The sequence below is a fragment of the Triturus cristatus genome, chromosome 6 (assembly GCF_964204655.1).
Source record: "Triturus cristatus chromosome 6, aTriCri1.1, whole genome shotgun sequence".
Lineage (NCBI taxonomy): Eukaryota > Metazoa > Chordata > Amphibia > Caudata > Salamandridae > Triturus > Triturus cristatus.
The window spans coordinates 681,460,762-681,486,480 of NC_140589.1; positions in this window are offsets into that span (position 1 = coordinate 681,460,762).

Here is a 25,719-nt window from a genome sequence, read left to right on the forward strand (position 1 = left end):
CACTGTAAAACAGCACAAGGAGGGTCAAAGCGACTCGCACAACAACACAAAACACGTCTACACGACAAAATACAACTCAATGACTGACCTGCCACATCCAAACAGGCCAACAGAGGCCCCAAACACAACCACCTCTTATAACACACCCACCAAAATTCAAACACAGCCACACCCAAAAATTGACCAATAAAAAGGGCCCACACACACAAACCATGAGCCTTTGCAACAGACCTACTGCGGACAGAGCCCATACACAAACCACCACACATAACTCATACCTTCGCTACACCTTCACTCACACACCTTCACACAACCTCCTCCACAAACATTCCCCTCTTCACATTCACACACACACACACATTCACACCCACACACCCACAACCATCCACACCCACACCCACACCCACACCCCACACCATGCCCACAGACAAGAATCCAAAGTTCACAACGGCGGAGCTGGAGATCCTTGTCAACGAAGTCATCAGAGTCGAGCCACAGCTGTTTGGAACATTGGTCAGACAGACCAGCATAGCTGAAAAATCTGCCATGTGGCAGAGGATCGTCGATAAGGTGAATGCTGTTGCGCCCGTCCGAAGGACCAGGCATGAATGCCAAGCCAGGTGGTATGATCTGCGCAGGGCGGTCAAGAGGAAGATGAATGAAGAACATGCCCAGACCAACATCACTGGAGGTGGGCCGCCCCGCAGACCCGTACACTACCATCCCTGGGAGGAGAAGGTGATGGCCATGCTACCGCCGGTGGGACTACACGGAGTGGAAGGAGTCGCAGAGCCTGGTGAGTACACAAACAACTCACGTAACATGGGGGGAATGGCATCCACACCCCAACCACAACAAATGCACGCACCTACCCCCAAGCACTCACCGCACACCACCACACTCAAAACCACGCCCATGCCACGAACGTCACCATTCACCCTTCACAAATCAAGGCAAGGCCATGTCCAAGGCTACAACAACCACAAACACAAGACTGGATGTCCGGGAGGCTGGGAGGGTGGGCCCCACACAACACATTGTGAAAATGAGACGCAGACAACAATGTCCTCAGCCCATATGGCATAGGTACATACCCATGCACAATGCACAGGGAATGGCAAACTACTAACAAGGTCGCTGACACTGGCCCTGCTGTATGCAGCACAAGGCCCTCCTGGGACCACTGTACACTCAAACACCAACTCCACAAGCACAGGTATCTAGCACAGGAACTCACAAACACTGTCATGCCAGCATACACCATGAGGGGACACACACATCACCTGGGAGACCCAATTACAACTCACACTACACACAACAGCATGCCCGGTCACACCCCCCCCAACACAAGCACACACCCCCGGGGCAGGCAACGGATACACACACTCCCACAATGGACATGTGACACAACAAGACCAAACCAGAGCCAAGTAAGCATCAGAGCCAACTATCTACAGGTCACACACTCAGGAGAACATCCCAATCTGTCCCCCGCAACATACCCATCCCCAAGTGGACACTGAGAGGAATGCTAGGGACATCCACCTACCTGGGGGAACTGTGTCAACTTGAATATGTATGAAACATGGATGTGGCATGAAACAGCATTAACATTGTCTCTCGCTCACACACAGGGCAATGTCGATGATCTCCCCCCAACACTGGGGGGGAAGAATCACAGTCCCAGGCACCGCGTGAAGACGATCCCACCGGCAGCGACGACTCTCACCACTCCGTGGATGACCCCGACCAACCTGGTCCCTCTGGTGTTCAAGCACCTGCAGCACCTGCGTCAGGTAAATCTGTGCCAACCACCACCCCCATTCCCGCCACATCCCAGGACACACCCAGGATCCCTGCTCGCACTGAACAACACAGACAGTCTGACCAGGAGGGACAAGGTTCTGTGGGCACCCAGGAGGAGGCAGACAACCCTGCTAATGCCATCCCTCAGGGGTCCCGTAGACCCGATGTGCCCACAACGGCAGGCCAGGCTCGTGTGGGCAGGGGTGGTGGGAGTGGAGGCAGGTGGAGGCGCGAACCTGACCAGCCAGCTCAGGACCCCGGTATGTCACACATACGCAACATCCTGGACTCATACCGGCGTGACACCAGAGGCATGGACCAGGTCATGTCCAGACTTTCCGGGATGCAGGGGACCCTCGATGAGATAAAGAACCTGCAGGTCGAGCATCATGCCAGTCATCAACAACACCAAGGACGGATGGAGGCAAGACTGGCTGAGCTCCTGGCAGTGCACAGGGACGTGAGCCAATCACTCCGTCAGATCGCCCAAAGTCTGGCAAACCCTCCCTGTGCCACCAGGCATAGACCAGCACCAGACACCGGGAGGGAGGAGGAGGAGGATTGATCTGACGGAGCGTCCCCAGCATCGTCAAGGCCTGCATCTGAGGGTCCCCGGAGGAAGGTGGGTCGTCCACGGAAAAGACCGTGAGAGTCAGCGGACCATCCCCATCTCCCAGGTCACCTGGCCTGGCACCTGGCCCTCTGGCGCAACAGCAGCACCTCACCCAATGACATTCTCTGCCACATGGACTTGCTGGTCACAGTCTGACCAATGATGACCAACACTGTGGTCTGGACTCTGATGACTTCCAATGCCAAGGATGCCATCTCCCCCAGTGAACTTTGGATTTTATTCCCCCGGTAGAGCACCTTAGCACATCTACCAAAAGACTCACCCCACCAAAAATAAATTCATATTGTTCTGCACATGAGATGTTGCTGTCATTTTGCATTATTCTACGACATATGTGTGTGGAAATGTGTAACTGTGCGTGAGTGTTGAACCAACTCCAGCCATCCATACCCTGGGAACAGAGTCTGGTACAGGACACACATAGGTCACAAGGTATCATTCAATGTAGGCATGGAGCACAACACTCACCTGTGATGGCCTCTGGCTGCTGAGGGGGTGCCTGCTAAACTGTGCGGACAGACCTATTTGGGAGATCATCATCAAGGCGTAGAGGTCATGGCCCATGTGGAGGTAACCGGGGAGGGAGTCCCAGGTATGTGTGGTCAGGTGGGAGAACAATATCCTGTATGCTGGAGTACGGTGGATGTGAAGGACGGTGGCCAGGGCAAGGTTGGATGCACGGAGATGGACCAACGGGATCTAGGATGACAGACGTTCAAGGTTGGTGTGGGGTCGGGTTTGTGGACTGCCTCCTGAGTGTGGGTGGGGAGTGTGGAGGACATCCTGCAGCAGACAGTGATCCATTGCAGCTATCTATGGTGGACGGTGAGGTGGCTGGGGCGCAGGGTGTAGAAGCTGAGGTGTGCAGATGCCCCCTGGAAGTGGACCAGTTTCCTTGGAGTTTGGATGTACTTGCTCCGTAGAGGGCAGGGCAGTATATGAGATGGATGTTGTCATGGACCTGGGGGATGGTCTGTCGTAACTTGGAGTGGATCTATCTGTGGATCATGTGCATAATGCAGGGGGCGTTGCAGCATGAGGTACAGAAGCAGTGGACTAGCATGGCATATGTGAGCGAGCCAAACATGATGCACACCATCTTGTGTGTGTGGCCACTGGGTGCTTGTGCAGGGCCTGCAGCAGCAGGTGCCATCTCCCTGCCAAATGCCCCATTTTGCACACAAAGACTAGGATGTCAGAAGGATAACTGCAACAGGCGCGTGTGTAAAGTAAGGAGTGTCCAGTGTCACATGGCACACCCAGAGACAATGCATGCACAATCACCAAAGAGCCATTACACCGGATCAGGAAACTGAAGGGCGACCTGCGCACAGGAGACACACCCTCAGCAGCTGGTGATGGCCCATTGTGTGGTCGACCTTGCCAAAAAACATACACGACCATCTACTACATGGCCAATAGGGAGCCTAATCCATGATCAACTGCATGCATGTCGCTAAACTACACATGGACTCCTATGCATTATCTACAGCAAGTATGCCAGAGATGCCGCATGCCAAGTGGCAAGAGACCAGCATTGACAGAGATGAGGCACCTTGGAGTGTGACAAACACCTTTATTACTCATCCTCACACTAATGGAATTGCATCCATTGGAACAGAATCACAGGTCATTCGGCTGAACATGTGTAACCTACACTGGACACCCCCTGCAACACACAGATGTGGTAAGTCCTACTGAGCTGGCACACAAGTGAAGGGGTTGAGCCTCACACCCCTTGCTGCACACGGAGAGTCTACAATTCCACATTGAGCCTCATATGGGGATGTCCCACACCATGTCCACCATGACCATCCCGTATGTTCCTGAGGGACGTTATACACACATTGATGCCTTCATCTGAATCCACAATCCACGACAGATGACTGCCAGGAAGGGTGACTATCAATTCATGGGAGCCATGAGACACGTCACGTGGCCCATGGTGAGTAGACATGTATGCATGATAACACAACATGCACAGGAGCAGTCCCCACATTTCACAAACACGTACCACCCACAAAACGCCTTGCTGCACTCCTTACCCAAAATGACTTTTCACCATGTCTGTGCATGTAACTCTGATCCTGCACACGTTGCAATACTCATGAGGAATAGCAGGAGTGCAATGATGACATGAGCAGACGACAGCCGCAGGAACCTGGGGAGGACAGACACACAACAAGTCAGCGAGGAGCCAGTAATCCGCAGACATGTACATGCACTCTACAGGATTGATGTTGTCACCATGGTAAGAATGAATTTGGTGTTCCCGCAAAAATATGGGGAATGACAATATCACTTGAATGACACATCAGAACACACCTCAAAGTCACTTGGCACACAGTCAGCTCGACACACACATTCCAACACATGCCACACAAGGTTCTAAGCGTGCACACTCAGACACAGGGACTCACCATCATGAGAAGAAGTTGCGGATAAGCTGACTCCGGATGTCCTCATCCTCATCCTCATCCTCACTTGCCCCGTGCCCAAGCCCTTCATCCTCCACGGGTGGATGATCTGGCTCATCCGGATCCAGGATGAGTGGCACGGCCTTCTCCACTGCCATGTTGTGCAGCATGCAGCACACAAGGAAGATTTTGCAGACCTTCACCGGGGCATATGGGAGGGCGCCGCCAGTCTTGTGGAGGCACCGGAATCTGCTCTTCAGGAGTCCAAGCGTCCTCTCAATCACGCGCCTCGTCTGCCCATGGGTGTCGTTGTACCGGTGTTCTGCGGCTGTTCTGGGGTTGCGGAGAGGCGTCATCAGCCATGGCATGTTGGGATAGCCAGCGTCCCCTACATGGCAACATCATGGACAGAAGTGGGTCAGGAGAAGCAGTAAGATATGAAGAAACCGCTAAATACAGGACTAACAGAGTATACCCACCAACAAGACATGCACGTTCGTTGCGCAGCTGCAGCATCATTTCAGGCACCCTGCTACGCCTCATGATGTAGGCATCGTGTGCTGATCCTGGAAAACGGGCACAGACATGGGATATCATCATGTTAGCAAGACATACCACAAGGGCATTGATGGAGTGGTAATGCTTGCGGTTACGGAAGGCTACCTCCTGTGCGTGTGGTGGTACCAAAGCCACATGTGTCCCATCAATGGCCCCAATGACATGGGGCTTCCCTCCCAGGGCATAGAACTCACCCTTGACACCTGTCAACTGCTCACAAGTTGGAAAAGTTATGAATTCATCCAGGTGTAACAACATGGCCTCTAACACATCATGCAGGACACGGCTGAACATGGTCTGGGACATGCCAGCTATGGTCAATTGAAATGTACCCGTGGCAAAGAAATGTAGGGCTGCCATCACCTTCATCTTGGCTGTCAGTGCAGTAGGATACCTGTGTAGCGGTTGGAGGTGTGGCTCGGGCCTTGTGGTCAAGTTGTCAATCAACGGTTGGGAGAAGCGGTAGCGGCGTATACAGTCACGTTCCCTCATGGCAGCCAAGTCTGGCATTGGTCGGGGGAGAGGCGGTGCCCTGCAGAAATTTGGAAGGAATACGAAGATTGAGTACAGCACTACACTACTGTCAATGGACTGAGCACATGTTCAACAGCTACTACACATATGCTACATACAGAGTCTGTACTGTGCAATGCATCCAGGACACGTATGCCAGCCAGGTAACACCCCTACCAACAGTCAGCTACACACGTGGGTGCTCAAGGTCAACATGACATGCCATGGAACTAGCTGTGGGCCAGTGTAAGTGAACAGGCAGATGCATTACAGGAGTGACAGACATCCACATATGTGCATAAGAAGGATGTATTATCATACAGACCGGTTGCGGGACACTAGAGGCACAGGTCACATGTCCTTGAAATAGGACAGTCCACACACCTTGCCATGAAGGGGTGCATGTCAGGAATGATCACACATACATTGAGACTACGCAGATATGTCCTTGTCTCGCAAGTCCATGTGCGATGCATACATACACCCGTTACGTCTGATTCCACATGTGGCCTGGTGTGCGTAATAGTGTGCCATGCCCATCGACACGCACACACATGTTGGATGCAGCAACTGCAGATGCATGTCACGGAACAACTACAGCAAGCTCATGGGACACATGACACACACATGACATAGTCACATCGTGCAATGCCGGTAGTTACATGTCAGGTGTCATTATCCGTGTCCCTGGCATCGGGGGACAGTTGCGGGTGTAGGTGACTGTGCCATGCCAGTGATGCAGTGCTCGACTGTCCCCAGAGAGTAGCTCCTCTGTATCTATTGATATCAAGTAATTTGCTGTTGTGTCATGCTCCCCATTGTTTCCCAGTGGCATGGTGGGTAAACCAACTGTGTGGTGCAGGGCCTACATATGTTTGTAGTATTGTAGATGTCACTCATGTTGCTGTTCATGCTATGCGCTGTGTCCTATGTAGTTTGGACTCATGTGTCATATGTATACAGGTGTCTGATCATTTCCTGTCTCTTCACCTTGGCCACAGCATCGTCGGGGGAAACCGAGGGAGACACTGGCATGGACGTGGGGGAGGTATCCAGCACCGGGGCCACCAGTGCTGGGGAGTCTGGCGCAGCAAGTAGCACGGAGGCCGAGGGGAGTCAGGCGGAGGACCTGTCCAGTCCCAACACCGACTATGACGCTGACGGGTCCGAGGCTGAGCACCAAGAGGGGGCGGAGGCTGCTCCCAGAGCTGAAAGCAGCACTCCATCTCTCGCCGCACCCTCCATTCTCATCACCGCCCTCCCAGTTGCTCGGGTCCCTTGTGTCCGTGCTAGGCGACAACAGGTGCGTGACAGACGGCAAGGAGGTGTATTTAAGAGGTGAAGGGTGCACTTCCACTCCGGATCATTCTGTGGTATGTAGGCACATTCAATTGCATGGTGCTTGTCACATGCACGCTCATGATTTAGCTTGTATTCTGAAAGGGATTCGTGTGCCAGTTACGACCCCGTCCTGTACGCTGCTTTCTAACGGTAATTATGTGCTATTCAATGATGAAGCTTGCTGTGGGATGCTTCCGGGAATTCCTGACATCGTGACTGTATCACTACGAGTGGTTTTCAGTCATTACGTCCTTTTCCCACCCCCGCATGGCCGGCTGGATGTATCCATCTGGTCTTCCATTCCAACATTGAAAGCAGAGTTCAACAAGATGAGCAGAATAAGGGCTCTATTGTCTCAAAAATAAGTCGTGTTGACTTCATCCCGAGAAACATTTGTCCTTCACGTAGCTCACACGCGCACAGAGGTGCAAGCGCTTTTTAACACTGATCTCCCACTACATATTTTGGACTCGGATTCAGACTATCTTTCATGCCTCGTCAACAAGTGGCCTGGCTGTTTTTTTCTAAATTGTGGCCTCAGGACTCGTGACCTCCTTCCAAACTCTGTTTGGTGTGATCCCCGCATTTCATCATTCGATTTTTTCTAGCGTCTTCGGAGGTGTCCCTTTGCTTCTCGCCCTCATAGCTGGGGTGCCATAAGTGATCTGCGTACTACGCTGTGGCTTCACAACCTGCGTTACAAGACAGAATGCACCGGCTGCTCCATCTTCGGAAAAAGATGCTTGAATTCTACGGCACCCTGCTGGCGACCTTAAGCAGTGCCTATGGATTGTCCTTCCGGTTTCCCTTCTTTACCTGCGTGCAACCTGTCTTTCATTGCCTAGATTGTCCATTCGAATGGGCTCTGGATTTGTGCCTGTGTAACTCGGTGTCTCCTGACCCGGATTATGATCGACTGATGAGCCCATTAGTGGCTCATGAGTTGGACTGTTCTGGCGTCAGGATCATGGCCTGTGCTGCTGCACATGGAGCCCTAGGCAATTGGAACATCGGAACGGCTGCAAATGAATTCTTATCCAGAAGTTATCTTGATGTCCCCACCTGTTGCCCACAAATGGTGCTGGATGCCCCGATTGTTGAGGAACACGTGTGTTCTTTCCCCCTGCTGAACTGGATGGCAGACAATTTTGCGGAACGTTCAGATAATTTCCTCTTGGAAGCTGTTGCAACTTATTGTGCTTATACCTTGATGGATTGACTTTAGCCCTGCTCATTTCATGGTGCATCCATCGATGCTGATATTTTTTCCCCTTTTACATGGTTAATTGACCTTCAACATCGTTCATATTTGACATTTCTTTTCTGACTTTTTCGCTTCCCTTCTATGGACTTCCAGTTCATGCCCTTGGTTCCGTTCTATCAAACTTGAACTCTGCGTTCTCGAATTTGCGCCCCTAGTGGTTAGTGGTACGAACAAGGGGGGGTGGAGTGATGATTCCTATCTCCCTATCTACAATGCTAAGTTGGCACCACCACGTTAGTTCTGAGTAAGCCATCTTGCCAATTTTGCTGCTTTTGCACGCGACACTGTAGTTGCGTGTTATTACTTTTGAAATGCCTACTCGAGTTTGCTTCACATGAGGACTGTCTGTTGATTGACATCCTTCACAGTGAGCAGCGAGCTTGTACTGTACATTGTGTGCACAAACAGTCTGGGTGACTAGACGGTGCATGTTGTTGTGTGCAGGTTGATCGTCCCACTATTTAGCCATAACATGCACGCAGCTGCAGATACCTGATAGATGAGTGCTTGCCATATTGCAGTGCTACACGTTTTACTTTCATTGTGATGGAGGACTTTAGCAGGAGATGGGACTAGATGATCCTGTGATGTGATTCCACTGAGCTGATCTGTACGGTGGGGGGTCCCCCGTTCAAGCTTAGAGACCTTCTATTAGTCGAATGATACTACTATTAGTTTACTGGCGACAGGAAGGTTGCTGTTTCCACTGTCATTTTCTTATGATTGCTCCTTTCATTGTCTATGATATTGCAACAATGCTGATGCTTCTGAACGTAACCATTTGTCTGCTTCTGTTAGCCACAGTACTGTATCTTAGGACGCGAGGTTAATTGAATGAACTCTTTCAACTTTACCTTGTCTGTGTCTATTCTGTTGTGGACTGATCTGAGAATAATGACGACTAGGTATGTCTGATTTCCACCATTCCTGAGAATGTTGTAAGTCACTTGTTCTGGGTTGTCTATACATTGGGACCGCCGAGCTCAACCTCGGCTAACGAATGGGACACTTAGCTAGTCGGATGAGGGGTTCTGGGTTCTGAGGGGCGTTTGTGGTACGCCAAACATGTCTCCTTCATGCCAGGCACCGCATCCCCCTGCCCCTGTCTCCCCTGCTGCCGTCAATGCAGAGTCTGTGGACATTCAGCGCCAGTTGCAGGGTGGTCAGACATCGCTGTTGTGTGTCCTCCATGGCCACACCAGACTGCTGACACGGATGGTGTCGTACATGGAGGGCATGTAATCAGCGATGTCTGACCACCGGATGTTGCTGAGGTCCATGGACTCGTCAATGACGGCAGCGGTGAGTCTCCTGCAGCGCTCCGTCCCCCCCCTACCCCGGCACCATCCGCACTTCCCACTCCCATGCCTGTCCCATGCACACCCATACGTCCCCATGCACGCACCCCACCGGACACAGGCAGCACACAACCAGGGAAGGCCAAGCGCACACCTCCTGTCACGCACACACAGGGGGAGAAGGTACAGGCACTGGGTCAGGGGGCAAACAGCAGCCACGCTGTCACAGTAGGAGTCCGCATTCCTCACGACCCACTACCTCCAATACCACTCCCCTTGGCTCTCTTGCCCAACAGTCGGACAGAGAGTCCTTCATGGCCAGTCCGTCCCTCAGCCCCAGTGTGACACCACCCCGCAAGCGTTTGAGGGATTCCCCGGGCAGGGTAGTTGAGTCCCCCCCTGTCCACACCCTCCCCCAGTTGCGCTGCGACCCATCCCTCCGACCCCCCCCTCCATGGGGCCTGTGGTGCCTTCGGGTGCAGGGGAGACACTGGAAGAGCTTGCGGCCGTGTGCAGCGCCATACTGCCCTCCTCCTTTGGCGCTGCCCCACCCCCTGTGGTGGAGTCGTCCGTCCCTGCACCCACTACACCTACCCGTGCCCCTCCTGTCCCTGCGGTGCCTGGTTCTTCCCCCCCACATGATGCCCCCCCTTCTGTGGATGATATGGTACAGTGAACTGTGCAGGCAAGCTAGGGGAGACGCATCCCAACGTGTCCCCCCCAGGACTTCGCATCTGGCGTGGCCTATGGGCTTGTTGAATGGTGTACTGTAGCTACTTTTCTTCGAGATGCTGAATGTGGTTTTTATTTTTTTGTTTGCAGACTATTGCTTTTCTGGTATTGCTGTTGGTGCTGCTGCTCCCTGAGTTGGGGTGGTGATAATGTGTTGGGTGTCTGGGGAATGTTGTAGTGTCCTGCTCATGCGGTGGACCCTGGTATCTGCATGCCATCACAAGGTGTCTGCATATATTCGTAGGTCATGTTAGCTCTTACTGCATGGTGACATTGTCCCAAGGTGTGTTCCTTCCTCTGTGGCACCTGAAATCTTCCCTGCAGTGTGTTTCCCAATTGTTATGCTGAGCTGTGTCAACATTTCCTTGATGTGTGACACATCCCTTCGACTTTGGCCATGCATGCTCTGCAATGTCTCCACCTGCATCGTTTGTGGCATCCTTGGTGGACACTGTACTTGTGTATGGAGTATATTGACATGACTTCATGTGGACATTTTCCCTTTTCTGCACTATGCATGTGTGTACTCCCTGCCTCACACACATGTGTTACATGTTCTGCAGGGTATTTGGGCACCTGCCTGACAATTGTGGGCATTGTATCTGTGTGTACTCCACCCTTTTACTTCCATGGGAGGCAACGACTTGTTGGCTGGCCCGGCACCTGTACATTCCTATCATTCCTGGAATGTGTTTGACAGTGTTTGTTCCCTTAGGCTCTCTTAGTTTAGTGGTGTTTGACATGAGGATGCAGTCTTGTTGCATGATCTCAGTGTGTGTATTGTGCTGCCTCCGCCAGGGGTGGGTATGCATGTGTAATTTGTCATCACACCCACATGTGGTGTGTCATGCAGTGGGGGAAGGACGTCCATCCTCATGGGAGTGGGACACTGCTGTCAGTGATGTGTTGTCATGGCACTCTCTACCTTGTCGCACATTGTGGATGCCTTCATGCACCCATGGAGTTTTGCTCATCGGAGGGTGATGTACACACCCCCATGTCTCTGTCCACTGCTGGGGGTCCTCTGCACCCACCCCCATGTGTCTGTCCACTGCTGGGGGTCCTCTACACCCACCCCTCATTTGTCTGGGCACTGTTGGGAGTGATGGGCACCCACCCCTCATATGTCTGGGCACTGCTGGGAGTGATGGGCACCCACCCCTCACATGTCTGGGCACTGCTGGGAGTGATGGGCACCCACCCCTCATATGTCTGGGCACTGCTGGGAGTGATAGGCACACACCCCTATGTATCTGTCCACTGTCGTGGTACGGGCCGTACCCACGCGCTGATGGCCTGGGTAGGGCCCGTACCCCTAGAGCACCCCAACTTTGGGGGTGCGGCCCGTACCCATGCCTTTGGGACGTGGGTACAGGCTGTACCGCCATTGTTGGTGTGACGTAGGGGTAGGCGTGGTACGGTCCGCACCCACGCTCTGGGGGGCGTGGGTACATCCCGTACCACCATTGTGGGGGTGACGGGTACGCGTCCACGTCCGTTGTGGCGGGACGTGGGATTGGTGGACACGCCCCCCGAAGTGACCAGACCATGGAGGTAATTACTGTGCAGGATGTTTTAGTGATTTGTGGGGTGTGGGTTATGTTTCCTGACCCTTGCACACACACACACACCCCTTTGCCCCTGGGGGTTGTTCTGACCTTCTGCGGCGTCTGCCTCGGTTTCTGTACACGAGGTGGTAGGCTATGAGGGCCAGGATGACGCGTAGGTTGGGGTCCATCGCTGTCCGTGGCGTACCGGGGCTCCTTGTTCACGTCGTCCTCAATTTTCCGGCAGTTTTTGGCTCCCGTAAAAACTGCTGCGTGCGGAGTGACGTCGGCACGAATCGTACTTGCTGATCCGTAGAACGCTGCCTGACTTCGTCCGGACGTCGCGTGTGCGCCATCCAGAAACAGATTTGTATGTATTTTTTTGCCGGTCGGTGTTTTTGACGACTCGTGCGGTAATGGTATTTCTGTGCGAATCGTACTTGCGAGTTTGTAAGGTGTTTTTCCCGGGTACGAGTCGGACGGAGAACACGCTTCTTACGACCATTTGTACCCGGGTTTTACAGGATCGGAATCGGCACCTTAATGTTTTTGTTGTCATCATATTATTATTATTATTGTTAATATTATTAACAATAATAATAACAACATTAATAATACTTTCAGTGCAATTTATTTTTATTTATATTTTAAGTAATGTTTTAATTTTTTAGGCACATATTTTTCTTTTTTCAGTTTTATTATATTAATTGTGATATTTATTTATTTTGAATTACATTGGTATTTTAAACTTTAATATCTATATTAAAAGAAATATAATTCTACACATAGTAAAAACGATATTCTGGTCCATGGTATTTTTAGTCACTGTTTTTGTAGTTTACATACAAAGGCTGTAAATAAGAAATTTTGGTTCACAATTTTTTGGGGGATGTTTGTGCATCGCAATAATTTTGTTCTCGATTTTTTGTCATACGACCACCCTCCATCCAGGAAGATTGCCCTCTATATCGCAACTACTGTCAGGCTAGGTATAGTAGACATATTCAGCTGTATGCTCCCACCAATTAAGGCACAAAAGTGTAATAAAAAACGACTTTGATAAAAAAACTGAGAATGATTCAAAAACCAAAATGAAGAGAAAATTAAAAAATTCAAAGCACAATTTTATTACTAAATCTGGTAAGAGACTTATCACTTCCTGACCCTCAAGACAGTAAATTAGTTGTCTGGGCAAAGGTCCAATTAAGCCAAGCCTTTGTACACCAATGTGAAAATGTGCATTATTAGGGGAATAGGATACCTCATCCCAAATTACTAATTCACAATCTGAAATGATTTTGTAACTGGTGGAATCTTAGAATAAAATTAAACCCTCATTTCTGTAGTCCTTATTGGAGAGAATTACAATTGAGCCAACCTTTTCAGCTGACTTAATAGTAATAGCTGAATCATTTGTTAGATCTAGAAGAGGTCAACCTTTGCCAGATGATAAATTATTAAACGTTTCCTGGTCTTGAAGTTTCTCAATGTCTTCCAAACAACCAAGAAGTTTTGGGTTATTGTAATTCTAGCCACTTAAGAAATGAGTACTCTCAGATTATACTAGTTACAAAATCATATCAGAACACCCCAAAGATTTCCTTAGAATCAATTGTGTTTGAGACATCAAGCGTGGGATAAATACTGAAATTTAAGACAGACTTTCTAGTTAAGATGGACCCTAAAACTCCCTATTTCTTTGTTCTCCCAAAGATTCATAAACCTATAATACAACCACGAGTCTGTCTCATTGTGTCTGACATTGATTCTTGCTTGAGCCCCTTTCCAATTTATATGCCTATTGTTTTTTTTACAAAATCTGGAGGCAAGAATACCAGCGTTTGTCAAGGATAAAAAGGGTGTACTGAATGTTCTTAAAGATCTTCATTTTGACAGTTTTACTGATTTAATGTTTTCTCTAGTAATGAGAGGCCGTATACACTAGCACACCCCAAGACACTACCCTCACAGGGGTTGCAAAATATCACAGATCAGAAAGTTGGGACTTAGCTCCTCCTATTCACTTTGTCATTGAATGTACTACATTGGCCCTCATGAATATGTTTGTTTCGATTTAAGATGATTTAACACAATCAAAGGGCACTTCCATGTGCAGCACAATTGGTCTCATCCTGGCATGCCTGTATGTTCACAATTGTTAGGCCAAATACAACGTTTCAGTAATAAATATGCAGAACACATCTATATAATGTTGTGCAAGGATCTATTAATGCTATTTTGATCATTTGGAAAGGTAAAACCAATTTAGATTACAGCTTCACTAAATGGATATATGAGCAAGATCCATTCCTAAGGTTTATATGTACCTGTTGCAATACACAAATCTCTTTTCTACATTTGATTCCCAGGCTGAACATCCAATCCTTAGATTAAAAGAGAGACAATATACCAACAAGGTTATTAACACAGCTAAATAAGACTGCAGGAATAACCACAGAGAAGCCCTCTTGGATAATAATATCTGTCTTAAGAATGAAAGGGTTGTGCGTGCCACCAATTATCCCTCTATTTCCAATGAATTATAGAAAGTCAATAAAAAAAGACACCACTAACACCGTAATCAAATGCTGGGTCCTTTCACCTGCTGTAGGACATTTTCCATGTGGTCACTTCAAGAATATACTTTAACAATCACCAAAAATAAATGAGATCTTGGGCTGTGTAATAACCGAGAGTTAAGAAAAATATCCCAAATCTAATAGTAATTGTTAGAAATTGGGTTACTGGTTGATTGGGGTGTAAGCCCTTGGTCAAGCAGAAACCACAATCCTAGTCAGGGTGAGGCACAAGCAAAGCCCATATTAACCTGTGCTCAACCCCCTGGTAGCATGGCACAGAGTAGTCAAGCTTAATTTAGAGTCAAGGCATAAAGTATTTGTGCAATACTTCAAACAGTAAAATAGTGAATAAACCACACAAAAATATCCCACACCAGTTTAGAAAAATAGAGCTTAATTTAATAACTAAAACAAGACCAAAATGACAAAAATCCACTTAGTAGAACTGGAGATGATGAATTTGAAAGTTTTTAGAGAAAATAGCACCAAAGCGTTGCGGATGTCCGTGTTGAAGATGCATCATGCAGACAAAGCGAAGCATTGGTTTAGAGATGGAGAAAGGCTGCGGTGCGAGGGCATGCATCGTTGTTAAGGATCCCATCTATGGGGCTTGTGATGTGAATTTCAGCGTTGAGGATGTGGCACACAGTTGGGGCGATGAATCGGTTCCAAAGAGCCGCAAGGTTATGATGTATAGTCCAGCGTTGTCGTCAAGGCTGCCGTCAACAAGAAATGTGAAGGCCTGGCCCAAGGATTTGTCACACAGTGGCGCTCTTAAGGCGATGTTGGCTGTGGCGGTGATGCGAGTCTTTGTAATATGTTCAATCCACATAGCAGCAGAGATGCATCAGTTCTGCTCGGGGTTGCACTGCGCAGCAGATGAGATGCATTGGTCCTGCTGGATCCACAGAGGTTGTCAAAGCTCCTTAAGCTCCACTTGCAATGGTACAAGACTGGGGTGGCATCACTTGGCAGGGAAGGCTCACAGATGGCAGAATTTAGGTGCAGATGCAAGGTTGTTGGAAGCCTGTTATGCCCCTGAGGCTTCTGATAAAGAAGCCATCCAACTAGTCCTTGGAGTCACTCTAAGTTATGGGTTTGAGAGGTGCCGGTCTAGTCCTTCTCACCCAATCAAGAGGGCAGCAGGCAGCAGGTCAGCACAGCAGGGCTGCAGTTCCTTCAGAGTAGCCGTCCAGCAGAGTGGCAGTCCTTGTAGCAGCACAGCAGTCCTTCTTCCTGGCAGAGTATTCACAAGTCCAGAAGTGTACTGATGTTGTCATGTCTGAGGTCTTTTTTTATACACAGTTGTGCCTTTGAAGCGGGCAGATACTTCTAGAGACATGCCTTTGAAGTGCATAGATGTCCTGCCTTCCTGACTCACTGCCGGGATATGCAGCCCTTTGTGTGGAGTCAGGACAACGCCAATACAGGTGTAAGTGATGCTGTTCCCATCTCATCCCTCCAGTCCTGACAGTGATGATTCCCATGTGTGTGGCTTTCTGGGTAAAATACACAGAGCTCAACTGTCAAATACACTGAGTCCTATAACCAGAGACATGCTGCAGGCACCAAATGGCTAAGGCCAGATAATGGCACTTTCTAAAAGTATAAACTATAGAGGGGTGGGCTCATAATCAGCTAGGCTAGGCCCCTTTAGAACTCAACAAACCTCACATCTTCCAGTGCTAACACACTTTCACACCTTCACTTCAATTTGTGATCGCACACCATTTATATGATCAAATTATGAAAAAGACCATTTAAAAAACAAATCTAATTGAAAAAATTACAAATAATTTCTGGTTTTTACATATACGGAAAAACATAATCAAAAAACATATAAGGCAATTTTTTGGGATATGCATCACAAAAACAAAACAATACCTATTTAACAAAAGTGTACAACTAGACAATACATCACAAAATATATATATTACGGTTCAAAGATTTTCTTAAGCCCAAGTTCTGACTTTTTACAGGCCCTTAAGGAGCCTAATATTTTCTTCAATATTTAGCTCCTAGCTAAGGGGAATGACTGAAAAGTGCATCTACAGAACTCAGGGAGAATTTACTTCTTCTACACAACTGAAAATTCTAGTAACTCTAAGTTCCAGTAGTATTTGTTTTGAAATGTACTTGCTTGGTGAAAACAACTGTCGATGCATTTCGAACTTTTTCCCTTTTTGGGTTCTCATCAGGACTCAGAACATTTGAGCACTGTGAAATAATAATTGATAAAGACTGTTTTATTAACTTCATCTGCACATAGCAATATGCAAAGTACACACTATACTTCTCACCACACATCATATTACCTCTTGCGTTGTCTCATTCACATGCCAACTTGCACTGCAGGGCAAGATATTACTCAAGGTTACCTGCCTACCAATTAACCAGCCAGGGTTTGTCCTGCAAATTAAAAATCACTAGACACTAAACAACAACTGCACCGCAACTCACTTTTATCGAAGGGATCTTTCCGTCCAAAGAAACTTCTACTGGGTAAGAAAGAACCAATCCACAAAAACCTTTACACCTGCAATAATTCAAAAACAACCTTTATCAGTAAAACTGTTTCCCATCCCAATCCTTCAAGAATACACATAGTCGAAAGAAACGTCTGTTAAAAAAGCACGATTGTTTATGCACGGCTGTTAGAACCATGTGGCCTGTTCACTTTAACAGACCTCCGAATGCCATCAAAGAATGTCTATTCATCTTTCAAGCATGACACCCATACTCTGCGATGCTTCACTTACTTGTTGTGCAATGTAAAAAAAACGAAACATTCAACTACTTTCTTTTGAATTCTCTTCCCGGTGTGCGTCCTCCGTGATTTCTCTGTTCCGCTCAGCTGAATTGCTTGTTGTTCCACAACTTTAGAACAATACCTTTTTATTGGTCAGTTCATCAAAAGCAGGGTGTATGGTCTCCCTTACTTGAAAATTGCCTTGTATGCAGGCTAATCTTCATTACACATTGTACTTTTTATAAAACTTTATTGACAAAGTCACTAACATCCAGTTAGAAATGCCTTTTCTTGAAATTGTGTGCTACCATAAAGTCTGTATCGAATATTGCATATGCATGGCATTGTGGGATTTTAGTTTTATTCTCTTTTTCATTGATTAATAATGGAAAAAAGTGGTATTTAAATATCCAAAGGTGCATATATTCATGCGTGAAATTCAGGAATTTGTAGTTTTTTGGGTCTAACCTGTACCATTAATGCAGCTGTATTCAAACAAAATTTCAAACCTTATGTCACATCAAAGGGACCAAAACTTATGTTGAACTGTATTGATAATAATTGTTGGACTAATCACAAGCTCTCAAAGGAAGTCTACCTAGTGTCCACCCTGATGTCTGGTGTTATAAATTTTGAAGCTCCGTCATTTCATTTAAGCCATCTATCGCCGAATTAAACTTTTCAATTAGCTGTGTTTCACTCTGTACCAATTGTCTTTCTAAATCTCCGCCACAAGGACCTGGTCAAATTACTGACAACGCAGTCCAATGTAAATCCTCTTCTGAGTGTCTTTTGATGATCCAATGGTTACCAAGGGGGAAGCAGCACTTTTTTTCGAATCCTTGATTTATGCTGGATTATCCGTTGACGTACTTCTTGATTTATTTTTTCAATATATAACTTGTCACACAGACAAACACCCCATACACAACATTTTTGGTTTTGTAATTTGTGAACATGTTATGTTTGCAAACCACATTTTTGCATGTAAATTCAGTGCCCTCAATCGTCTGATTGCAACAAATGCACGTTCCACATTTGTCAAGTCCTTAAACCTTGGAAGATTCCAAACTTGCCTCAAAGTGCTTTTTGCTGATGGTGGTGGGATCGATGCATGGACTATTTAACTTCTTATACTGTGCTCCTTTTTTAATGCAAATAGTGTTTTTGTGAACGATTGGTCCAACTTGGAAATCAAACGTCAATATGAACACTTGACATTCTGACTTTGGACAATCCTTTTTGTGTAATAGTTCCTCTTGCGGGGTCCACCAAGCTCTCGTCATTGAATGTTTCAACAATTTTTTGAGGTATCCACAATCTTTAAATTTACAATCAGATTGTTAGCATGGAAAAAAGAATCTGATTTACTGGAATAATTACGTCTAATCCTAAAAAATTGTGCAAATGTCAGATTGTCATTGAGACTACGAGGGTGATGAATTCAATAATGTAAGGCCTCATTTCTGTCCGTAGGTTGTGAGAATGTAATGTGGTCCTTAGTTGTCCATTTGTTGCAAACACTTCCACATTCAGAAATGTAATCTTGGAGGAATCCTGATGTAAACTGAACGTAATATCAGGTGTCCTTTCGTTAAACCAGCAATTAAATTGATGGAGTGTCTCATCTTGTCCTCTCCAAATGAAAAAAATATAATCGATAAATTGTACCCATTTGAAAATCTGATGTTGAAAAGGATTATTCAGAAAAATGTATTGTTCTTCAAATGTGGCCAAGTACAGCACGGCTAGCTCTGGTGCAAAAGGACAGCCCATGGTGGTCCCCTTTACCTGAAAGAAAAAGTCTTCACCAAATTTAAAATAATTATTTTTCACTGCAAATCTGGCTAAGTCCATGATTAACTTTTCTGGATGTGATTCTGTGCTTGAACCGATAGTCAAGTATGTAGATAAGTTTCTTGAACCATTTTTAGAAGAAGACCCTTCATATTTAGGAGACACCATGAATTTCATAAACGAAATGGAAGGATTAGAGTTATGTATTAAAAACCAGAGACTCATCATGTTTCACAATGTCTCACTGTATACTTAGATACCACCAGAAGATGAACTAGTGGCAATAGAATCTACACATGTGGAAACCTTCCTGCACAAAAACATTCACAAGAGGTGTTCTCCTCTCTTTATGTGTGCTGCAGAATGCAGTACACATAGAAAGAGGAAAAAACTGGGAGAAATGTTTGCGCTTATTTACGTCTCCCCTGGGAGGCGTAGGATTCTGACGCATTCCCAGGTTTATGAAACATTGTAAATCGGGGAAAACAGCAGAATCCATGGGTGTTGCATGGGAACACCCACAGCAACACCAATGGAACACCCCTTTCATGTAAAGTGCTGCGTGAAAAGGGGCCGCATTTACAAGGCCACAAAAACCCACGCAGGGTGGCTTTACATGACCTTGTAAATGTGGAGTACCACATTACACCGCCGCAGCATCAAAAGAAGTGCTAAACTGGCGGCGCAAGGGGCTTGTAAATATGCCCCTAGGTGCCTATGGACGGTTACCACCTAAAGATCCACTTCAGAAAGCATCATTGCATTTGTAAGTCTCCTTCCATATTGACTCTCCATTGTTTTGTCCTTCCCACTTTCCTTTCACATCTAGCTTAAGAGGAGCATAAGGCAGTAAACAAGCAAACAACTAACATGCCTTATGGTCTAAATGTATGGCTGATTGCAAGTCAGATGCTTTATGTGTATTGTGCCTCTAAATCCTAGCACATGGGTGGATGTCTCGTTGTCTATATGCACATGGGTGGCTGTTGGTGTTTTGGTCTATCCATGTATGAATATGTGCATGTTACTTTGACCTCACTTAAAGCATGTATGCGTCCTCCATGTTAATGCATGTTCAGATGAAGTGTATCCAATATGACTGCATCAGCAAAAGTAAAAACTGCTGGTTATGTCAATGCTTGCCTTAAAGTAAGCCCAAAGCGTTACATTGATTTTCAAAAGATTGGGACTTATATATATATATATATACATATATATATATCATTTATGGAATCAGCAAGGACAAGAAAAGGAAAAACACAAATCTATGTATCACTCTAAAATGAATTGCTAGGAAACTATTCACCTTTAATTTGGATAACCAGTACTTTCTTTACATATGGATTTGACAGAGAGATTCTCTACTGAGCTCTCCATTTAAGCTAGATTCCTGAAATATGTCTAGCAGAACCCAACAAGGTTTGGAAGAAAGAAACTATAATTTAATCACTGTTTAAAAATATTTTATACAAGTTGCATAGAGAAAAGTAATCAAAAAAGTCCACATACACAGGATAATTCTCCTGTTTTAAATACACCAGAACTTGACAAGAACCTTGTCTATCCGATTCATATCTTGCGCTTGACATATTTCTGCGTTTTTTTTATTATGTCCTCATGAAGGCTTTTGATTTAGTCATTTGACATCAACTAGCGTTGTGCAAAGTTATACAGACTTCCAACTAGCAGCTTTGTGATTTTTTTTACAATTCTGAAATGCAAATCTAGAGGGGTACTTTCAGGAGCCCTTCATAGCAGCTTAAAATTGTTCCTGTTACCAAGAGTGGCTATAAGGGGAAAACAATTGACTCAGAATTGTCTTTTTATTGGGAACAAAATTCCCAATTGCAGCACTTCAGTCTCTCAGAGTAGCGAAGCAGGGAAGCACCTACTAAGGGGAGGTGATGTGGGCTACTTATCCCCACTCACTGGTACAGCACAACAATGCAAACACAAGGAGATGATGGACAGAGCGCTGACACTTTTTAGACACTCACCCCCAGTTACATATTTGGGTTGAATACATCATCCTTCTTTAGCTCATTTCGCCACCCTAGTTCAGACCCAGCTATATGCAAATCAGTCTTGACCCTGTGCCTCATGGGTACAGTCCAGCCTGAACTGACAAGGCATGTCACCCCTGGACCGGAAACAAGCATCCTGGAAACGGTTTCGGGATAACAGCCCTCATCAGCCAGGCTACCTTGAATCCAGTGGCAAAGTGAGCAAGGGACCCACATCTGGACATACCCTGCCAACTTAGGGCGAACAAAGCAAACACAAGGAGATGATGAACGGAGCGCTGAAACGTTTCAGACACTCACCCCCAGTCACAGATCTAGGTTGAATCCATCATCGTTCTTTAGCTCACTTTGACACCCCAGTTTAGACACAGCTATATGCAAATCAGTTTTGACCCTGTGCCTCATGGGAACAGTCCAGCCCGAATTGCCAAGCCATGTCTTCCCTGGACTGGAAACAAGAATCCCGTGACTGGTTTCGGGCTAACAGCCCTAATCAGCCAGGTTAGCTTGAATCCAATGGAAAAGTGAGCTTGGAACCCACGTCTGAGCATATCCTGCCAACTTAGGGCGAACAAAGCAAACACAAGGAGATGATGGACGGAGCGCTGAAACTTTTCAGACACTCACCCCCAGTCACAGATCTGGGTTGAATCCATCATCGTTCTTTAGCTCACTTCGCCACCCCAGTTCAGACACAGCTATATGCAAATCAGTCTTGTCCCTGTGCCTCACGGGAACAGTCCAGTCCGAGCTGCCATGCCATGTCTTCCCTGGACCGGAAACAAGCATCCTGGGACCGGTTTTGGGCTAACAGCCCTCATCAGCCAGGCTAGATTGAATCCAGTGGCGAAGTGAGCAAGGGGCCCACGTCTGGGCATATCCTGCCAACTTAGGGCGAACAAAGCAAACACGAGATGATGGACGGAGCGCTCTAAGATCTACCATCTCTACCATTAATATCAGCGCAGAACCTCTTTAGAAATATGTGGACACTTTTTGTGCTCACTGACCAAAACCTATCAATCATTCATCAGAGACGCTGGTGATATGATATCAAAAATAGAAAACATGTTTTTCGATCCTGAGAAGGAGCTGTTAGGCACACTTGACATAGAGGCCTTATATACGAATATACCTCAGCATCAGTCCATAGAATCAGTGGCCTCAGTCCTTAGCAGAACACCAGTTGATAGGCCAAATGGTTTCATTTTAGAATGTCTGGAAATTGTACTCTATAACAATTTCTTTGAATTCAATGAAAAAAACATACAAATAATTCAAAGGGACTAGCATGGGAGCATTTTGGATGGGCGAGTATGAACAAAAACATATCTTTAACGAGGCAGGACCATTCTTTGAAAATTTAAAATCATGGCGAAGATTCATAGATTGAGTAGGAGAGGTTCTGGAGTGATCAGAGCCTACGTGAATCACAGCTCGGACCCTCAGGTCTCAACAAAGTAAACTCAAAACATATTCAAGCTTTGCGAAAAATTTACAGTGAAGCGGAATACTACTAATAAAGTATAAAAGACAACAAACGTATTCAATTTAGCCGTTTTTTGTATTGGAAAACAAGCTTACTGGGTATTGTTATCGCCACAATACGTTCAATAAAGATTCTGTGTTTCAATTCGCAATAAAAAATAACATTCAACAGTTACAAAGATTAGATCCCAATGCATTTCGGGTTAAACTCTAACCCTTCGTCAGGGGATACATTTGTTCACAAAACCATCTTAGCAAATGTTGTGGTTCTTTTGAACTTCTTTTCAGTCTCACACCGGAGCTGCAACAAAAGCCACATAAATCCAATTAAGGAAATTGCATGTACAAGGATACAATAGGATTTGCACTCGACAATAGTTAAAAAAGTGAAAGACCATAACCTAGAAATCAGAGAGTGACTGTGTTGAAAAGGAACAAGGGAAGTGAAAAACGTGAAGTCTCATTGTGATGTGTTTGAAAGAAACTGTGCTAAAATCATAAGATATATAACAAGCCGAGTGAAGTGAAATCGTGCGTTGCGAGAGACGTAAAAGACATGCATACAAGAGCTAAACCGCCACCAGTATTCTAACGGAGAAGACTGTCTAGCCTCGACTCACCTAGCTGTAACGCCAAAAAAGTGCGAAACAGAGTCGGAGTGTCTGCCGGTCAAGAAAATCTGTAATGAACGAAGACTAAGATTTAACAAAACAACCCGAGGGTTGTAATACGATCTATGTGATTAACAAGCGTAAATGAGGTTTACCGTGCTAGAAAATGTGTTCTTGTCTTTCCGTGAAGTTTCCAGTTCCAGCAAGTCTACTGCTAGCGCATGCGTGTATGTGAACGCTGGTTCAGTTATGACGGGAGGGTGAAAGACATAAACAAAGGACCACATTCATAACGAGGGGTCAGAAAAATGGAAAGAGGACTGTCTGAAAGTGGACTCAATTAACCATAGTGCCCTATGTTAGAGAAAAGGTCACCATGTGTATGTGTGCCGTAAAGAAAGATATAAGAATTAAAAGCGAGTGCGAGTGCAAAATCCTTTACAATAGAATATATGATCTGACAGTTTCAAATAAAACATAACATTTCGTAGTGGTCATTGAGACCACCTGGGATCACTGTTCCTAAGAATTTTATCCAATGTGTTTCTCTACGTGCTAAAACTGTATTCATGTCTCTATCTTGCATTATGGGGAGATGTTCCAGAATTGTAAAACGATCAACTAAAATAGGTGTGCAGGCCCACTCAACCACACATTAACTTGTCACTATTGAGTCCCAGTGGTCCAGCACCCGGCAATCATCATGTCATGGAAAGACATTGCAGATTTGACTACTAATCAGGCAACCACGAAAGCCTACACATCTGATGAAGCCACATCTATCTATTCTCTTGTAAAAGAAACACGCACTTTCAGTTCCTCCACCAGAACTACAGCGCAACAGCTACGACAACTAGAATACATTATGAGGAAGGAAATTAACCAACGTCTCCACGCTACAACGCTCATCGAGTACCATAAAGTCAAAAGAATTCCAAGAGGTCTAAGAATAGCATTAAAACCCATGCTCTTTAAATTCAACAAACACTTCATGTCCCGTTGGTACGCCATTTTGAACAAATGTTCGCTTGATCTCATACTACTCATTGTGGAAGAAATCTCGTCTATTCTTCAGGAATTGGACCAAGACATCAACAAATTGAAAGAAGAACTAATTGAAACCATGGTAGAAGAAGACTGGAATAAAGTTTTAGAAGACATCAATATTAGACTGGATGTTCATGCAAAGGAAGTACACGAGCGCAAAATTAGAAAATTTAAAAGGGACACAATCGATTACAAACTTGACGAAGTTTATTCTTGGGCAGAAGTTTACGCACAAAGACGTCCTTTTAAAAAGACCGGTAACTCATCATCTGAGGAAAGCGTCGCTACAGAACAAGACTTGTTACTCCACAGACCGACAGTTGGGTCACATACTCAATCTGACAACCTAAGGGAAGAACAAGCAACCACTTCTACTACCAAACCGTCTTTTTTAGCCGAGGGCCACTCATCAAAATCCCCCCCGGACAAGACCATCACACCAGGAGACAACGTACCCGCAGGGGACAAATCCAAAAAAAACATCGAAACAGGCAGACCTCAGCGGAGTACCAAGAAGACAATTCCCTAGTAGTAAACATCTCTAACAAACAACTCAATACCGATCAACTTCAAGTATTGAATAGAGGAATATCGTTTGTACCAACCTACACATCAAATAGTCTGGAAACTGAGATCGCTTTTTTCAAATTCATGCGTAAATTACGACTGAAATGGTTCTTTACTATCAACCCCAGAACTGAAGATGAGACAACCATCACCCAGAAATTTCGTCCAAAAAGCAAATTTGTGTCCCCACTGACACACAAAACCCTTGACACCTTTGAAATCTTGGTCAAAAAGGACCTGGAGAGTATAAAGTACACCAAACCAAAACATTCGAATCTTTCACAAAAAGAAGCACGGATCCTCAACGCTTTACGACAAGACACATCTATCACATTTCAACCAGCCGATAAAGGTGGAGCCCTGGTGGTAATGGACACCGAGTTCTACGCAAAAAAAATTGATGAGCATGTGAACGACCTTAATACATACATCGCTATGGATTCAGATCTTGCAGAGGCTGAACATAAGGTCGCACAAAAAAAACGAGAAGATTTGCTTCTGACCATCCCAAAGGTTTCCCCGAAACGTGAAGTTTTTGTATTAAGACACTCGATGCAATCTAAAACCATCAAAACCATCATTCATAAACGATGGGATATAATCTCTCAAGAAGCTGATTTCCATGAGTTGTTCACTGACCCCCCTCTCTTTGCGCATACTAGATCGAAGAACTTGAGGGAACTCCTCAAGAATAAAATCCAACCGCAAGCAGTGAAATACAGTGGGATGAAAAAATGTTACAACTGT